The 20,724-nt window shown below is 35.8% G+C and overlaps 1 protein-coding gene and 1 long non-coding RNA gene across 3 annotated transcripts in view; one reads left to right on the forward strand and one right to left on the reverse strand.

Moving 5' to 3' along the window:
- The window catches only part of LOC148940283 (uncharacterized), a 351,557-nt gene that overhangs the window by 257,428 nt on the left and 73,405 nt on the right, over window positions 1-20,724 (forward strand). The window lies entirely within an intron of this gene.
- LOC148940290 (uncharacterized) overlaps window positions 2,257-20,724 on the reverse strand; it is a 46,307-nt gene continuing 27,839 nt past the window's right edge. Inside the window, exon 3 of the long non-coding RNA XR_016143478.1 lies at window positions 2,257-2,451. This is a non-coding gene — a long non-coding RNA (uncharacterized LOC148940290). The remainder of the gene's footprint in view (window positions 2,452-20,724) is intronic.

The raw sequence follows: 20,724 nt of genomic DNA on the forward strand, positions 1-20,724 counted from the left end.
ATCCTATTAAGTCGGAGTCTTAGAAATTGATACAAATAAATAGAACCAACTGAAATATCAAATTTGTTACAAAATTAATAAGCCCAATTGATTAATCCCACATTTTGACATTTTTTTATTTACAAAATCTAAAAATTTTGACGTTTTTTTTAGATGACAAAATACTTGATTGGCTCGTAATATTATTTTGATGGAATTAATTGGGAGTCGCTTGAATTTATTTAATAAAAAAAAAAAATTAAAACAAATTAAACGCACCAAAAAAAATAGTAAAAGTGCTGTTTTTTTTTCTCCTTTTTTATTTTATATTAAGTTTTGTTTTTTATTTCGACTTTTTACGATTTTGCCGATAATAGTTCATTTTTCTGTAGGATTCACTTATTTTTTGTTTTTCTCAAATCTTTCACCATTTCCAAAAGAAATTCCTGCGTTGAAACGTATAAAAGATTTTAAATTTAAAAATAAAATAAATAAAAAACACCACGCTCACCGGAATAATGTAAGTTACTGATCTGAAAAGAAACACGGACCTAAAACCTCAATGAAGTACACAAGGATCCATAGTATATTTCAAAGTGCTTGAAATGCCAAGGACAGTGAAAATGGGATCTAATTACTTGAAGTGGCTAAGAAGAAATTTAAACAACCCTATATTAAAAAATGGGAAATATTTAATAGAACTGACGTCCATATGCAGTGTATGTAGCGGCGGGTACCATGTCGAAATCAAAACAACGTGGATTGAAAGATCAGCAAAAGAGCTAAAAACAAATGGCACCAAACGACTAAAGAAGATGCAGCTTTCTTTTGAGGGTCCAGTCAGGGTCATTTATTGGGGGGTGGAAGGTGCAAGAGGGGTCCATATCAGGATAGTCAAGGGGCATGGGATATATTATAATTTTTCTCCACATTATTGGGGGGGGCAAATTCCGCCCTCCCCACACGAAGTCCCTGGGTGCAGTTGTCATTGGGAATTAAAAGCATGTTAATGTTTGAATTTTTACGAACGAAAAGCAGTGTCAAATTTCATTAATTACTGTTGCTTATTTGTTTCCACGGTTCAGCGTTGCAACACTAATAAAAACGAAGTAAAGTCCTAAAAACGTCATAGTTTTGAGTAAATCAAAAGAAAAACCACAAAAACTGCATTTTTTAGGTATAAATAGATTTAAGATGGGACAAGAGGGGCAGAAAATGTTTTTTTTTTTAGATGTCCTGGGTATTTCAACCATTTCTACATGATCAAACGGAGTAGGCCTACTCTAGGTACTGTAATTTTCTCCATTTTTGTTAGATCATCTTTTTAGATTTTTGCAAATATCTTCTCCGTATTCCGATTTGGATCCCCAATACATCAAGGCGTAATGGAGTCTTAGAAAATAGAGTCTTTAAAAGAACATTTATGCAGCTTTCACACCAAGTATGTTATTTCCCTTGGTATGCTACAAAAAATATAATTTAAAATAATGAAATTAGGAATAATAATAGATAAACAGAAATGTATAAGAAAAAAACACCAAATCCAACCTCCGTCTTTTATCAACACTCAAACCCTCCTCAGCCCTTCCTACACTCTCAACCCTACTTGCTCCTCTGTCTATCTGTACCTTACCAGCCCGCCCTACCAACCGTAATATCACATCAAAGTCTGGTGTTAGGATAAATCTTAGGCAGTAATAACGTTTTATAACGACAAATCAAACGCAAAGTAAAGTTATCTCGTAAGCAGAGCCGTTCCTAGGGTAGGTGGTGCCTAAGGTATAACTAAATACAGCACCACCCCCTCCCGTTCCAAAGAAAAGTAAAAAAAAACGAATAAAAGTAAAAAATAAGATCAAAGTGAGCAACCCCCAGCCGCAGCGCTACCCAGCAAAAGCATCCGTGGCAGCCTGCGCCGGACCACCCACCACTTTTAACGGCTCTTATTTATGACAAAAAATTATGGAAAGCAGGCCACAGAACATATTATATTCAATACAAAACGTAACCTAACTTAACCTGACCCCTAACCACCTCTAAATATCAAATATTTAATTAAAATATACCTACATCATAGTTTTCTCACTCAAAATAAGCAAATCATAACTGACTCAAACTGGTTTTGTCAGATCTTACACAGAGTAATTCTTGAGGATGTTCTGTTTAACAGACAAGTACCACTGCTGAGCTGAGAATAATATAAGTTTAGTGTAGTTCACACTTAGCTAATACTACCCCATATCTATACTCTTAAATCAAGCCCATGCCTTACCTGCAGCGTTTGAGTAAGCAAGTTGGTCCACACCGGCAAACTGTGCAGCATAAGCAGCTGCTGCTGCCACAGGATCATAAAACTGTGAGGCCAAGGCTGCCATCGTAGCCTGACTCAAGGCATTCTGATTGGCGGCAGGGAGTTGCATAACATTTTGAGGGGTAACAAACGGTGACTGGTAAATGAGTTGATGCTGTAGACTACAAAAAAAAAATCATAAGTTAGGTACCGCCAGGGGTGTAAACTTAGTTGACTATCTATAATTGGGCACTTTTCTACACTCAGACAAAGTATCTGCTCGCATGGGGCATGAACGCCGACAGGAAGTTTTGTCAGTAGGAGGGGGAGGGGGCAAATGTTACCCGAACTCTGTTTTACCAGGAGTTTAATTGAAATAGTTCTTATTTTTCCTATTTGCATACGTTTTTGAGTGTCTTGTGTCCCAGGAGGACATTTTACCCCTTCCCCCGATCCCCTACTGGCACTCATGACATGGGAGATAGCCAACAATAGAGAAATTTGTAAGTTACTTTGAGGTGCAGTTATAATGCCTAAGCCCATCCCAAATGAAATCTCGGCAATCTTGCAGAAGCATTCCCCTTTAAACTAGCGATAACAGAAACAAAACTTTTACTTAATTCTTATCAGTTTAAAATTTTCTTTCTTTTTTAATTTTTATTTATAATTTATTAAATGCTTTTATAGGTGTCGTTAGTTTAATTTAAGTTTCATTGGATATTAGCTAAATTTTGGTTAAAAATTATAATAGACTACACACGGCAAGGGTTTTGATAACTTCATACGCTTTTTCTTTCATGTCCCCAGTACAGATTCTTAAAGAGTTTGAAGCAGGCAAAACCGGTTATTGAGGTTTGCTTCCCTATTACCTGATTGATTGTCACCATTCTTATCATGAGCAGCGGTTGTTTACCTCCTCGCGTATTGCATGTTTTTGTTTTTTTAACTATCCAACATCTATGCAGACGATAATTCTATGGCTTCTACACAATGGAAATTATACGCAGTGTTTCCACTTATCTTTTCAAAAAATCTGTAAAATCTTAACAATTTTCGGGAGAGAATCGGGAGATGGCTCTCAGGATTCGGGAGAAAATCGGGAGACGGATCTCAGGATTAGGTAAAATTTTAAGTTTTTTTTGTATTTTGTATTGAGTTTTTGGAGGTGTTCGAGCGATTTGAGCATAAAGTACATCATTCTAAATGTTTGGAGTGCATATTTACTAGAGCCAGCTGCAATCCCGGAAAGAAAATTCGTCGATCAACATTGTCAAACATAACAAAAGCAAGCAGCTAGAAGCTTGAAATTTATTTAATTTTGAAACTAAGTGCAGTTATATTCATTCTGACTCTAAAGCTGTTTAATTTAAGACATTTTTCTTCCTCGACCCCTACTTTTTCTCACCCTTTGAGATTCCACACGACGGCCCACTAAGTTCGGGACGGTGACAGAAAATCTGGACGAATTACGGACACCAGGCCTTTGACCATTGAGTCTGAGCTAAGTGGATAATTTTTTTTACCACCATCCCCAGAGGTATTCACAAATGATAAAGAGAAAACGCAAAGTCGCAGCTCATTAGTATTTATATAACTAAAAAAAAAAGTATAAAAAATAACAAAACTTTCAGATACACATACCGTTTTACATTCATAATCTGTATCTATCGCATGGCTTTTTATGTGAGCAGCCTCCTCTGATCTTGCAGTAACTCAGCTGTGCTGTCATACACTACTACTCCTTTTAGCCTCTTTCTGAGGGGCTGGCCAACCGTCAGTGTATCTGCTGTAACTCCTTCTCGTTTCCTTTCAAGTTTTGTCTGTTACCAAATGATTCCCTCTGTCGGTCTTTACTTTTTGAGTAAGCTGAACAGTCGTTCTGAAGCTATGTTTGGAAATGGCAAGGAAAACAAGTATTGTACATACTTTGCTAAGCTTGGTTTCCATGGTGGTCCCTCGCACTCAAAGCCGATTTCCAGCAATCCACGGCTGTCAGATTCACTGTTACATCATCATTGGTACTATCGGAGTGTTCCCACCGTTCTTTGTCAATGGCACTTCTCGACCACTAATTGTACTTGTTTTCATCGTTTCTTCGCGATTTTATGTTTTATAATACATTGACAGGCCCTGGTTGACTGTATTAGTCACTTACTGCTTACCCAATCTTACTTTATCAGTAACATTCTTATGCGGCATATTTTTCAGGAATGGGACTAACTTGTCAACAAGCAAAAATTGTAAATTGTTTTCAAAATGCTGCAATTTTTGTCTCTGTTTCTTGTATTGGATCATTTGAAGCAAACACCTTCAGTTCTACAGAGCAACTGAAGACAAAGTCTAATTTTTGTCATTTTTCTTTAAATTTGTAGTAACTTTGGATCATTTTAAACCTACTGAATCAGCTGGACCCACATAGTGTTAGTCCCCATCTTCTTGGTGCAAGCCAACACCTGTGGTTAGTTTATGAATTGAAAATAATTAGTTAATTACAAACCTTGAAGGTGTTTAAATTATCAAAGACAGAAAATCAATGCAACCACTGTGGAATGGATAATGGGCAATGTTCATACCTATGCCAATAAATTCAAATCGCGGTGCCTCAATTGCCTGGGACGTTGGAAAAAATTCCTGAAAGACCACAGGCAACGGTCAGGTAAAAAAAGAATGTCCACAAAGTAAAATGTTCCGCGGATTCAGTTTTCTGGAGATTTTCTGGAGATTCGGTATCTTCTTTTTTTGTCGGGAGATTGATTAGAAATTCGGTAGATCTCCCGAAAAATCGGGAGAAGTGGAAACACTGAGCATACGCAGTAAGAAATTATACGCAGTGTTGTGTTGAATAACAAGTTCTAGCGCTGCCAGATTCATACTCTGGAAGGAATCCAAAATCAACATGCGTAAATCGAAAAATGAAATTATTCATCTGGAATCGACGAGTACTTCTAGTAATGGTTGGGAATGATCCCCGGGTAAATAGTTATATGAGTGTTTTCCAGCGAATTTTCAGATTTTTGAAAATGACTTAGATTGGCGTTAGAACAGAAAAATTTATAGATTTGGCAATCGTTAATCTTAAATCACATTGATGCTCTAAGGAAAATTGTCAAAAATACAATCGGTTAAGATCAGTTGCGATTCAATGTGACTAAGATCCAACGAAATTTAACTTAATTTAGATTTTATTAAGCTTAATTAAAATTCAATCGAAATTATCGCAGGAACCGCCTTCCGTTATAGTCGGTGGAATCCCACTCTTGGTTTTACAGCCAAAATTGCCGCTGGAAAAAATTTAGAAGGATTATTAGGGTAAATAACCGCAACTCAGACATGGCTACATTCCGGACACGGGTGACATCCCTTGGGACTGCGGCTCAAATTGGTTTCACGGGCAGGAGACACGAGCACATTTCGGACCATAGCTGAATTAATGTGTGCGTGTGACTCAACCCCCGTTCTATCCAATCCCCATTTGACTCAACCCCATTCAACTCAACCACCATCGAACTAATTTCCCATGCAAAACAACCTCAATTAAAATCAACCCCGTGTAACCCAATCCCCGTCTAACTCAAACCCCCATGCAAGTTAACCACCATTCAACTCAACCCCATTAAGCCAAACCTGTTGCAGGGATTGAACGACTCTGGAGTTAAGTTGATTAAGGCAAGAGCTGAACCGGAGCTGACTTGAATGGGGGTTGAGTTGAAACGAGAGGTCTAATTTCGGAAAAAACTCTCCCTTCTCTATGCAGGTGCAGCATAGAAAGTTCAATATAATTTTATATAGATTATTTACAAAGACATATCCATAAAAAAGGCTGAAAAAGAAAACTTATGGCACACGAATAGCCAACATTTTTATATTTTTAAAAGAAAACTTTAGAACTACACCTCCTTTCCAGCTCTAGGATGGCCTTGCTCGTCCTCTAAAAAAACGGCTGTGGTAATGTAAAAGACATTATGTGACATTTTGTTTTAATTAATGATTTATAACCCCTTTGCTCAAGCAAAACAAGTTTTGCTGGTTGGTTTAATCTTTTCTCCTATCGCATTTGATACCTAAGATACAGGGTCTCTTTTTCCCAAAATGTCTTAGGTACTCTTTTCTTATTCTCAGAAGTAATGGAAATTCAAGCTTTTGATATAAAAATTTGTTCTGCCACATTCCGAATGCTTACAAGAAAACATTCCTTTCAAAAACGACTATTTATTTGTAGCGTCGAAAAATCCACCATATTTTTTAAGCTTTTTCGCTCTCCTTTAAAGTTTAAATTTGTCTAACATACCACTTTTTGAACTACCGCTGCTAGAAATATAATGATCTTGTCAGTGTATCACTAAACTCTGCATTTCGTCAGTTGTTTTGACCAAGGAATTCTAAGCATAAAACTTACGCGTGCGTGCCTGGTAAAAACTAAATTAAAGTCAAGGTAAGATAGCCAATAGATTTCAGGTTTTCCAAGACAGATTTGCAGCTCAACAACATCACTAGTGGCAGAGAAACGACGTGAGCAAAACAACGTATTACGCTACTATTGAGTCTTCACTGGGGTAATTTCACTGATAGCCTAAGCTGTTTTAAATGGCTTCTTTCATAGACTTCTATTAAATTTGTTCCAACCATGCCTTTTTTACAATAGCGATTAACTGATTTAAATGCTTCCAAGTGGTTATTTAAATTCGGATTATTTTTATGACTTCAAGAGCTATCAATTAGCTCAAGAATGGTCGAAGAGACGACTACAGCTATAACTATGGCAATGTTACAGTTGACTAAGGAATCTTCGGCATGGGGAGTACACAAAAAAGGGTCTAAATCTATAAAACAATTTCTCTGAAAAATATTTAGGTACTTGTTTAGAATCCAGTAAACACGCGAGAAAGACCGTATCGAAATTTAACAGATGCTAGGTGTAAAACAGGCTTTCGCTGACTAGTGAGTTATTGCTCACTCCGTAACAAAGATTTAAATTTTGTTTTTTTTTGGGTTGAAGCACAGTTTATATAATTATCCAGTATGATCTTTCCCTATCTCACCCATTATAAAAACCCCGACCAAGGTGCGAGTGCTCCAGAGAACGTTTTTACAGATAGAAACATAGGTGGCATCAGATCTTTTCATGGGTATACAAGTCAGACTGTTATCTAATCGGAAACAAGAGGAAACCCGCTATTACGAATAATGTACTTTGTTGGAAACAATCGGAAACAGACTAACCCGCTAATGCAGAAAGAAGTGGGAGAAGCTTTTTGTTCGCACCGATAACGAAGACCAGAAACGATCTGCGATAAGCTTACTGGATAATTATATGAACTGTGGGTTGAAGGGGCAAAAAAGGTACTTAGGTTAGGTTACGTATTTAATGTGCTATGCTTTACACCCACCCCCACCCCCTAATGTGCAAATATATAGCTCAAATTTGTTTCTGAACTATTATATTTTCATCCTATTTTGTTTTATTTCATTAGCATTAACGAAACTTCACTTATCGCATGTTTACTGAATACTAAACAAGTACCAATATTTACTTTGACACAAGCTATTTCGACTATATTTATCAATATATACATTAATCAATTATTAACAATTGTACAGTCTCAATCACCCTTCATCAGTTAGTGGAGAATATTTTAAGCCCCCTTGAGACGAACAAATATTTCTAACTTCTTCTTGAAAAATCAAACAAACGCAAATTTGAAATTCCATTCGATGCTTAAAACCTCGGTAAATATATACATTTTCATATAACTTACCTAGGAAGATATTGAAGACGTCATTTCTCACCTTATTTTAAACTTTTTCCGAATTCAATACCGCTTCATGGTCAAATCCCTTTTTGAGCCCTTGAAGGAGCTAAAAGGGCTCAAAACAGCCCATAGTAACCAAAAAATTAAAAATATGTTTCTAAAAAAACTTTCTGGTAAGAAAAAGTCGACGTATCTAGCTGGTTCGGGAATGGCAAGTACTATTTTCATTAGTCTTAATAGTAAAATGTTTATGTGAAAACAAATTTGCAGGGAGTTTAAAAAAGAGCCAGAAACCCATCGTAAATGACGTCACAGCAAAACTGACGTCTCCTTCGAGGGGTTTCATGCCCTTTTTAAAATTCACTCAAATTTGTTTTCAAAATAACATTTGACTATTAAGTCTAATGAAAATAATATTTGTCATTCCTGGATCGGCTAAAAATGGCAATTTTTCCTCACTAGACACTTATTTAAAGATGTTTTAAAAGTGTGGGTACCATGGGCTGTTTTGAGCCATACGCAAACATTAACAGAAATACAAATTGTTTATTTTCGTTAACTTTAATTTTTGGGAAATATCATAGAACCCCAGTTTGTTTGTTTTTTAGGGGAGGGGGGAAATTCCATGGAAATCCTGAAAAATCAGGGGATAGGAATCAGGGGAAAATGTCCCTGATTCCATAAAACTTGTTTCGAAAAGCCTATAAGTGATAAATGTTGTATGTTTTTTCTCAATCCTCATCCACAGTTTGCAAAAGCAGGCGGTTAAGAGGCGCATTACTTCACAGGAGTCAAGAGATTGGTAAAATGTTCGGTATCTGTTTAGCTCAAAAGACAACTAAAACTAGTATTAAATACTATAGGCTAAACCAAAGGGATGCCGCCATATTCACGAAAAGAGATCAGAGGAAAAAGACCAAGCCCTCCCCCCCACACATAATTGGGAGTCCTCTTAAACCCCATACAACCCCCCCCCCCCCCAATCCCACTAGCTGCGTCTTAGCATTGGATAAATAGGCACATTGCGAAGATGTATTTACTTCACAGGAGGTGGAAGAGTTTAGAACCTCCCTAGCACAAAGACTATTAAATCCAGTTTTTGTATTATACATTAAGGCGACAATAGCCAGAAAAACATTTTAACCCCTTCGCCCCTCCCCTCCCTCCAAAAAAACAAATCATCCTCTCCTAATCAGTAGTGCATTGGGTAAATAAGCGCATTTACTTCACAGGAGGTTCAGAACCTCCCTAGCACAAAAACTGTCAAATCCAGCTTGTGCATTATACATTAAGGCGACAACATGTTCATGGAAAGAAACCAGAGGACCAGAAAAATATTTTAACCCCTTCACACACACACACCCCTAAAAAATTTAAACTCATTCCCTCCTCACCAGTAGCGCATTGAATAAATAGGCGCATTTACTTCACAGGAGGTAGGAGAGTTAGGCAAAATGTTCAGTACCTCTCTAGCACTAAGACTGTCAAATCTTGTTTTATATACTATGCACCGGTGACATCACCATATAGCTCCTGGAATAAAACTTATAGGAAAAATTTGCGGAAGGTCCTGTGGAACAAAATGAGAATGTTTTCGAAACGGAAACTCGCAAGAAAAATGAGTTTCCCCTCAAAAATCTTCCAGGGATGTTCTATGAACACCCATATGGGAGATCCTAGCGAAGTGCGACATCTTCTAAAACTCTAAATCGGGTATTCCCAACCTAAGGCCTCTTTGAACAGCAATCTAACACACCTTTTTGCACTTATTCAAATTCTTCCCAGCAAACCATTCTCGAATCCAAGAGAGAGTGCATCCCCTGTATCACTTCTAAATAAATATACGACACCACTTTTTTCTACAAAGAACCATATTTTTTGCACATGACTGTCTTCAGGGACAGACTTCTGTAGGGGCTCTCGACATCACAAGAAAACCACCCCTCGGTTCTTGCCAGAGGTATAAATAAATATTTTCGCGGGAAAGGCCTTCTAGAGTTAGTAATTCCATAACACATTTTTTTTTCACTTAGAAATCTGAGAGCTCACTAAAACCTTAATGAGCAGAATTTTCCACCTAATCCGCGTAATGGTCCACTTTATTGGTTCTGACAGCAGCTATGGCAAACCTGAGCCAGTAACTGACGATCAAACAGTCTATTGAATGTGAGATGGCCAATTACAATCATTATAACGATGATAAAGGCAAACGTAAGGTTAAACGCTAACAACGGAGCAGGTGATGATTCCCTCGTTTTAGGCAAGTATGCACCAGGTGGGGGTCCCCAGGACAGCCCTCCTGAACCCCAGATTTTTGCCTCGTGTTACACTTAATGTACGATTTATGTGTTGATTGAACCCGGTACAAAATTTCTGTGTACGCGCCTAGTCTCTGTAGTATGAGTTTTAAGGAGTAGGAAATTATCTGGGTTTCTTTCTTTTAAAAAATCAACAGAACGGAGAACAAAAATCAACAGAAACATTTCTATATTATTTGCTTCTTTTGGGAGCCCCCACCCCAACCCAACAACTCTTAGGATACAAACCCAGAACGAATTAATTTCCAGGTACCAGTCTAGCCTCCTCTACGTTCAGTAGCACAGACTACTTGTGTAAACCTACATTTTGTTAAAACGATATAAAATAGTTTAAATAATTCTGGCAGGTAGATGATCTACTTTGGAATCTTAGAACATTAGACGTAAATTGTTTCTAAATAAAAATTATTGAAATATGTTGACACATGTTTAGCCCATTGCTGATTTATATTTTTAAATAATATGGTAATGAAATAGGGAAGCCGTGTCAACTAACCAAACAGGACGGTTTGGATATTTCCTAAAAATCAGGTTTGGGCTTAAAGCAAAGAGAAAAAAGAGAAATTACTTTCCACTAGTTGTGAGGTAAAACTTAGCGTTTGACTTTATTGGTTTACGACTGTGACACATTTTCATGAGCCAATCACATTCTAACTTAAGCGTGTGTCAGAAAGGGAAGCCAAATGATCGCGTCTTTTAAGACTTGATTGGCTCTTCTATGTAAAATTTTGAGCCTGTAAAAAGAAAAAGTGAAGCACATTCCTGTAACAATTCGTGCTGATTCGAGACCTTCTCTGTACCTTATCTTCTAAGGTCTATAAGAGCATCAACCGTTTTTTTTTTTTTTTTTTTTTTTTTTTTTTTTTTTTTTTTTTTTTTTTTTTTTTTTTTTTTTTTTTAATCAAACTGGTATTGAAAAAACACGACAAAAAATATCCCATTTGTGTAACTAAAAATAGTAATTATTACCAAAACGCTTCGGTATCCGGAGCTATGCAAAACAACCCCTAGAAGATGAACAAGATATAAAACACGGCAAAAATTACCATCGGGGAATAAATATGACCGTTTTCTACCAAAAATAAATTTCTTTATATCATGCCCCCTCTTCCAAAAACCTTGTATTCAGCTCCCCTTCGAAGAAAATCCCCTGAAGCCCATACAATATAACAAAGCACAACTAACATGGAACCAAATTTAATTTTAAAAAGTTTAGCCCTCCACCTTATCCGTTCCCTACTTCACAGTTTCAAACAATGGTGCAAGTCAGAAAACTGCCAGGAAACTTTAATAAGTGAGAGTGGGGGTGGGGGGGGGTGCAAGTACAACCCCCGAGTTTTGGTTTTATCAGGACTTAAATTTTCATCGTTTTATATATTTTTTAATGTCTTCTTATATCCCAGTGGGGTCATCGACCTCTTTGCACATGTCTATGAAAAAAGAGTTTCAAACTCCTCAAAAAACCAGTTAGTAGATTAGAATTGTTTCTAGAAGAGCGAGATAGACTTTTCCAACGAGTCAATCATGACGGAAAAACATGCTCGCATGAGAAAAGGCTGTTAAATTCCAACCAGCTGCAAATTTCAAAAAACTGACACATCCAGTCCAATTTACTTCCGCGTTTGCTTAATAAAGAACAATCCGTTGAGTTTAATTTCAATGAATGATAATCTAGCACGAAACAATGAGAAAAATAAAAAGCTGAGGAAAGCCAAATTTCGCCTTCATTAAGAGTATAAATAATGTCTAACAGCCATGTTGAGAGCACATTCACCAAGTTTTTAACTTTTTTGCCTTTCAATTTGTGGGCGGCAGACAAGGCCGTATTCAGCGGAAGGGTTAAGGTGTTTGACCCCCCCCCCCAAAAAAAAAAATGTTTGTTCGACTCGTAACAATGGAATGAAAATGCATTAAAATACATTTTTGATGCCTTTTTTTAAAGTTTTCTTTTGTACCAGAACCCCACCCGCCTTCCCCCCGACCAGAAATCTTGGATACGACCATGGTGGTAGATATTGATTTCGTCAGCAAGTTGAAGCAACAAGGACATCAAAATAAAAATACTCCCCCCTCCCGGTAAGCCCATTTTTTTAAATAATTTTGGAATAATTTTTAGGATAGTATCTCATTTTGGTCAGTGTTGACATACACATTTCTTTTCAATTACTATTTGGTAACAAGGTGTTAGGGCTACATTCTTACATAATTTTACTTATTCACTCACTGTCTGTTTGTTTTATTCTTTCACTGTTTGTTTTGTTCTTTTTTTGTTTTTTGTCCAGTCTAGTGCCGATTAATGGCAGAGATTGTCACATTGAACCAGATTTGTCCGGATTAGAGATTTGTGACAGTGAACCGGAAAATCACACTTCCATGGTGACATTTTTTTCACTCATTTTATGCTAATCACACACATTCTGTATTTATATAAATATCACCCGTTGCATTTTTTTTTTTTTTTTTTTTTTTTTTTTTTTTTTTAAGTCCCACTTCCTCTCTTCTCGGTGACATAATAATCTTTTTCACTTAATTTTAAACTTTAATGTCACCTACACTAATTTAAAAACAACTTTTATTTTTTTAAATTTGGATTTGGGTAGCCAAACATAATTGAAAAAGACAGGGCGTACTACAAAAAATTCAAAACCGCAAAAAAAGTACCATTCCCGGTTAAGCAGAGTGCCCTTCTGCCATAGGGCACCCCTTTCACCGTGGAAATACTTTAATAATAGACAAATAATTTTCGTAAAACTTTGTACTCAATCAACTATACATCATCCTCCATCCTCTCAACCTTCCCTCAACCCGAAAATAAACCTAGGGGGAGTAGAAAGTGTGCCCTTACAATATCTTTAGGCACGCCATTCTAATCCTTCTTTTATAACATACAAATAAACATTAAGTTTTTTAATACCCATTTGGCTACTCAAAAATCAAACAAAAACCAACAAAAAAAATTAATATGATTTATCATAATACTAACATCAATTCATTAATTTTTATTTTTTTTTTTTTTTTTTTAAGTTAAAACTGCAAACCTACATTGAACGTTTTTTCTATTAAAAAATGAGTAGGATACTCTGGTTTTACTAATTTTTCAAGACGTATATGGTTGTGAAATTCGTCACTTAAGAAATTTAAAGAATTAAATTTAATTTTTTTTCTTGGTACTTTACGGAAAAAAGCAAACGCGGGCGAAACCAGCAAAAACATAAACTAAAAACGGACGGCTCCAAAAAGCTTAGCTTTCCTTTAAAGATATATTCGTCTTTGAGAATCGAAAAATTATTAATGTTTGAATTTTTATGGACATAAAGTACCGTCAAACTTAACAAATTAGCTTCGTTCATTTATATTTTAGGTTCAATGTGAAAACACTGACGACAAATGATTTTGCCTAAACTCCTTCATTTTAAAACGACGAAAAGAAAATCTTAGAAAATTCTTGAAATAGACCTGAGATGGACTCAGGGAATGAAAATGTTTATAAAAAAAATCCTCCTAGTCTAAGAGAAAAACGTGGCATCAAGTATGTTCTACCAATTTAAATCAGGGATACCATTTAAAGGGAAGAGGTGTCGCCCTCGAAAGGCTAAAAAGATACTTCAAAAGAACAGAAAATCCCTTAAAAAGATGATAAGTTGCGACTTTCTTTGGTGTCACTCTTCTCCGAACGCCATCTCAAAGAAAAATTGAAAGATGTCTACAAATAAAATGTTCTAATTGGATGAACATGGGTCCAATAATGTCTTTGAACAATAAAATCTCCCCCTCTCTCCACAAAACCTTCTCTTCCCCTCTGAACATTTCGGTTTATTCACAAAGAGAATAAATTTTGATTACTGCAAAATGTGCGAGTCAGTCAGTACAGTTACTAAATACAATATCACAGACTACTCCGCGAACAAATAAGAAAATATCAGAAGCAAAATATATTTTAAGGCTCTGCTTTCCGAATTGGATGTTCTTTTTGGTACTGGTCTAGAATCTGGTAAGTGCGCGACAATTGTATTGCAAAGATCTTTATGAAAACAGGCTTTCGCTGCCTTATGAGGTATAAACAAATGGTTTCTCACTCCGGGAACTATATTTAAACTTAAGTTTTTTGGGGTTAAGGGGGACTAAAAGGTAGCTAGGTCAGGTTATAAACAATAAGTAGAGCAATAGGGAATTTTTTAACAGTGAAACGCAACTTTAAGTGAATATTTCGACCCTATTTTCAAGGGCCGTCCTCAGCAAAACAAATTAAGAAAAAAATAATATAAAAGTAACTAATTGGTTTTTATATTGGTTTTTTCTTCATTTGTTTGCTGAGGACGGCCCTTCGATACAGTATCAAAATATTCATTTAAAGTTGCGTTTCACTGTCTTATATAAAAAAAATTCCCTATTGTTACTTATTGCTTATGATGGAAAGACAGTGTGGTCTTCGTCGTTATTTAGGTTAGGTTACATATTTAATATATGCTATGCTTTACCCTGACCCCCCCGTCCCCCCCAATGTGGAAATATATAGCCCAAATTTGTATCTGAACTATTATATTCTCACTCTATTTTGTTTTATTTCATTAAAGTGTTTAAAAATTTGCTGCATATTTAAATGTTGGTGTGGGACGATAAAACGTCGATTGTGCCATCTATTATATTTTATATAAATTTTTATAGATGGCATTATAGACGCTTACTATAGATTATTAACAGTTTATTTTACTAGTAAACTGGATGGCGTAATTATAATTAATAACAACAATTGATTAATGAATTAATACATTATTAAAACTAATATTAATGTTCTATTAGATGGTACCCACGGGAGAAGTCAAGTTTCGTTAATGCTAATGAAATAAAACAAAATATGATGAAAATACAGTAGTTTAGAAACAAATTTGGGTTATATATTTGCCCATTAGGGGTGGGTGGGGGGTAAAGCATAGTATATATAAAATACGTACCCTAACCAAGGTACCTTTTCTCCCCATAACCCCCTCCTCCCCCCCCAAAAAAAAAATAATTATATATTGTAAACGCAATGACAAACTTGCTTTTCGATCCATTCCTCTATTGACAGATACCCGTTTGACGATTTTCCTTTAGCAATTCCGTATACAGTATATCGCGTGGGCATGGGCGTAGAGAGGGGGGGGGGCAGCTGCTCCCCCTTAGACCTTCAAAATTAAAATAGATATGGCTGAAAAGCAGATGGTTTGGAAAAAGCAGTTGATAAAATCCATCACACTATTGACTGCCCCCCCCCCCCTAGACAATATGCTGCCTAATGCTGCCTACGCCCATGCGCGTGGGTACCAGCTAATAGAACAGTACCAAATTAATATATTAATGTAACTAATCAATTATTATAAATACTAATTAATTAGGAAATTAATAATAGCGTACGTGCTTTAAAAGTTCAGGCACTGGCAAATAGAGCTGCCAATTTTCATATTCTAATAATTCTAGCTATAGTTTTTGGTCGTTGTCTCATTGTCGACAAGAAAAATGACACTTTTCGGTATAATTGACAATTTTTAAGTAAAATGTCCCATGAAAGTGCACATTATTTGGATTATAATAATTTTTGCTTGATCTGCTCTTGGGCAGGACGAAAATACGTCACAAAAATTAATCAACAGAACTAAGTACACCTAAGGAAGATTAGAACGCCAATTTCGTATTTCGTTCTCATATTTCATAAACTAAGGAGAGTGGCCAGTACTAGCGGTGATAGGCAATACATATTCATTCAAATTTAAGGGCGTAACCAATCTTTTTTGAGGGGAAGAATTAAGGGGGGGGGGAGGGTAAATTTATGACGAAACAGTTTCAAGGTTACTACTGGCCGTAATTGTATCTGAATTAGTTTCAGATCTGGTAATCCCTCACACCCTAATTGCCATACCTATCCCCAAACGAATTTTTGGCAATCGTCAAATGGTTAAAAACATCCTAGTAATCCGAACTGCGAAGAAAGCTTGTCCCCAACTGATTTGGCATATTTTCCTCTTAATCAAAACCACACAGTCAATTTATCCTCCGAGTCTGTCAAAACACCACCAAGAAAATAAAGGCTTTTTGACAATAGGGGTTCCCGACTTAAGTGGGAGCAACATGGGGTATTTTTCAAAAGAAGACTCATGGATATTAATAAAAAGACCAGTTAGACCGAGGTTGTTTAAAAGACGCTAATGCCCAACTCACAGTAAGCTTTTACTAAACTGATATTTAGTTAGCGATAAACTGAACGAATCACATTTTTTATAGAATTTTCTGATTGGCTAAAAAACAATTCTATGAAAAATCCTGATTGACCTAATTGTTAGTAAAATCCACAGTATATAAATTATAGGTACTAATATATAAATACTAATATATAAATACAGTATATAAATCTTATATCTTTATACTGTGGTAAAATCTCACTGCGAATGTGGCATAGGTTAGTAAGACATCGCAAACGATTAAAACAAAATTGTTGCCTCCTCAGAAAAACTAAATACGGTGTCTAACAAAGTAAATGACCGATCGGAAAATCGAATGGATCAATGTGGGCTCAGTGGTCTTATGCACAGACATTATTTAGGTATAATGGTGGGGGTGGGTCTAATTAAATAAAAACTAAGTGATTTACGCAAAGAATTTAGAAAATGGGGAAATTACAGTCTTAATAATTCGAGGAGATCTGGTCCATAAGCCCACCCCTCCCCCGCCTGTGTAAATGCCTGGTATTTATAATTCAGTTTTCGGACGACCCGATGATTCAGGATAACGAAGACGGCATGAAAATTTTTATTTTGGCCTTTTAAACTTTTATTTTTAAAATGCATGTTTTGTAACACACCTACCGTAAGCTGAAATATGAAATCAATGCGCAGATTAACTTATCTGAAAACATAATAAATAGCGGAACATATGGTAGCGCCTCATTTGCTATATCAAAGCCTATGAAGATTATCAAAGATCATTCATTTTTAATGATTAAGAACATATTTTTGTTTTCTAATGCAGATGCCTCTATTATGCAAGACAGATAATATGTAAATACAAAATCCCGAACAACTAATAATGAAAAGCATTTTCATCGTTCTTCAGACATTCTTTAGGAATGCCTGTAACTAAAAAAACAATACAAAGCCTAAGCGTAAAAAACAACCAGCCGGGGTTTTAGAGGCCAATAGTCAATGAGAGGTTTGCTTAAACCCCAAAGGTGGATTTAAAAATCTTCCCTCGAAAAAATAGTAACCGAGGGTAACCCATTATAAAAAAGAAGTCTAAACCGAAATGGGTACTTCCGTATTATATGGTACACACTCGAAAAGTGAAATTAGGTTAATTATATTGAAATAAACCAAAATACGATGAAAATATAATAGCTTAGTAACAAAATTATGGAAACTACAACAAAAAGTTATGGAGGGGGGACAGCCCAGACCGTATTATATTAAATAGCCAAGCCTAACCTAACCAAAATGCCAACTAAATATATAATTAAAATATAGCTACAATGTAGTTTTTCACCGAGCCGAAGCTAATTGTTTGGTATAAAGACGGTGAAAACCGGTTATTGTCTGATCTTCACGACACAAAATCTCGCGTGTGTACCATATAGTACGGAAGCACCCCGAAATGTACCATGCTTGCCGTGATTAGTTGATTTTTGAATTAAAATCAATTTGGTGGAAGCGATTAAAAACTTGAGAGCCAGGGCTAATTAGAGTAAAGCCAAAGCAGATAGTCTGTGTGAGAGGCAAAGCTGGCATAACTTTTTCAGAAATGTATAAAAATGATTCATCTCAGTTGTTGATAGATAGCTAGTCTATCCTACGGCCGAACTAAGGAAGTGACAGAGAGAGTGGCACTCCGAGTTGCGCAAAAGGTAGCGAAGATTGGGTAATGCTTTGCAACTACCAGTATCCAGGGTTGCCATCTGTAGCACGAAACTGCTATTTCAACACTATTACAATGAATTTTTTACTGAAGAACCAAAAATTGCTGTGTTGCACTTAAATTTGGGCAATTGTAGCGCTTTAGGAACTGGCTATGGTGGCAACCCTGCCAGTTTCGTCTTGATAGTAATTCAAAATGAATCTGACATGAATTTTACAGAATGTACAAAAACTGAAAAAGGGGTTTTATGTCTGTTATCAATAGATAATAGTTTGGGATAGGCTTTTAAAGTTTACAAAAAAAAGTGACATAAAACTTTTGAAAATACACGGCCAAATTGCCATGTAGGCTAACCAAAAAATGGGAAAATCTAGACGTGACACACATGGGTGGAAAACTCTCTCAACAACAGCTATTCATTATTGTCAAGATGGAAAATGACGTCTGCACAAGGGAAGGAAAGATGAAATTTAGCCACCCATCCTATTAAGTCGGAGCCTTAGAAATTGATACAAATAAATAGAACCAACTGAAATATCAAATTTGTTACAAAATTAATAAGCCCAATTGATTAATCCCAAATTTTTAAATTTTTTTATTTACAAAATCTAAAAATTTTGACGTTTTTTTTAGATGACAAAATACTTGATTGGCTCGTAATATTATTTTAATGGAAGTAATTGGGAGTCACGTGAAATTATTTAATAAAAAAATAAAGTTAAAATAAATTAAGCGCTCCAAATACAATATTAAAAGTGCGGTTTTTTTTTATGCTTTTGTATTCTATATTAATTTTTTTTTTTTATTTCGACTTTTTACGATTTTGCCGATAATAGTTCATTTTTCTGTAGGATTCACTTATTTTTTGCTTTTCTCAAATCTTTCACCATTTCCAAAAGAAATTCCTGCGTTGAAACGTATAAAAGATTTTAGATTTAAAAATAAAATAAATAAAAAACACCACGCTCACCGGAATAATGTAAGTTACTGATCTGAAAAGAAACACGGACCTAAAACCTCAATGAAGTACACAAGGATCCATAGTATATTTGAAAGTGCTTGAAATGCCAAGGACAGTGAAAATTGGATCTAATTACTTGAACTGGCTAAGTAGAAATTTAAACAACCCTATATTAAAAAATGGGAAATATTTAATAGAACTGACGTCCATATGCAGTGTATGTAGCGGCGGGTACCATGTCGAAATCAAAACAACGTGGACTGAAAGATAAGCAAAAAAGAGCTAAAAACAAATGGCACCAAACAACTAAAGAAGATGCAGCTTTCTTTTGAGGGTTCAGTCAGGGTCATTTATTGGGGGGGGAGGTGCAAGAGGGGTCCATATCAGGATAGTCAAGGGGCATGGGATATATTATAATTTTTCTCCACATTATTGGGGGGGGGGCAAATTCCCCCCTCCCCACACGAAGTCCCTGGGTGCAGTTGTCATTGGGAATTAAAAGAATGTTAATGTTTGAATTTTTACGAACGAAAAGCAGTGTCAAATTTCATTAATTACTGTTGCTTATTTGTTTCCACGGTTCAGCGTTCACATTCATTTTTTACCTAAGAAAATAGCTGGCACTTCATTTTTCTTCGTACCGAATAAACCCTTAAGTGTTTTTTGTTTCTTCGTAATTGAAGTGTTCTCATATGAAGTGATCATCATGTATTTTTCAATTTGATAAATTTACTCCTTTTAGATGCAGTTTATAATTTAGCGGTATTTATGAGTTTATAATTTCGAATGGATCCCCCCCCCCCAAAAAAAAAAAATATCCAAAAGAGCAGCCAAAAGCAATAAAAAAAGCAGCAGCTTAGCCTACATGACATTTATTCTATAAAGAAGCCAAAAAAAACTTTAAAATGTTTTATTTTTAATTGTTATTAAAAGAACAGTTTTTAATACAAGGAAGGCTTTTAGGAATCCAAAAGAGCAAAAAAACAAAAAAAAAAACAATAAATATCAAAGTAGCCCATTTCAACTGTTTTAAAGATGACAAAACATATATAGGCAAAGGGCATTATGAAAAATTAAGCTTATAAGTTCAAACTTATATTCAAAGTTTTTACCCAGATAACTGACGAATTTTGTGACACGGTATTTGAAGTTTTGTACGCAGTAACGCTCGATGAAAAAAATCAACTAGTTTTCATAATTAGTCATGTTAAGAATACATAGGTAATATATACTTGAACTATTATACAAGGGTTCTGAAACTCCAGAGCCATTTTGTTTCTAACAAATTTCTACTTCTCTTGATGAATTACGAAGAAGACTATTTTCCAGCCTGCGACTTGTGAAGTTTTTAACTCATGATTAGGCTCGAATCTGTTGTAAGTTTAAGCTGTTATTTGAGAAAGACTGATGAAAACATTAATGTTTGCGGTAAACATTGCTCGCGCCGGCGGCGCGCCGCCGACATCTTACCGGCTGTATTGGCCCCGCTGCCGCCGGTCTTCCCTCATCGGCGCGGCACTGGGGTCTATATGATACTGTAAAAAA

The sequence above is a fragment of the Artemia sp. Qi Xiang Cuo genome, chromosome 20, assembly GCF_049724085.1.
Source record: "Artemia sp. Qi Xiang Cuo chromosome 20, ASM4972408v1, whole genome shotgun sequence".
NCBI classification, from domain to species: Eukaryota; Metazoa; Arthropoda; class Branchiopoda; order Anostraca; family Artemiidae; genus Artemia; species Artemia sp. Qi Xiang Cuo.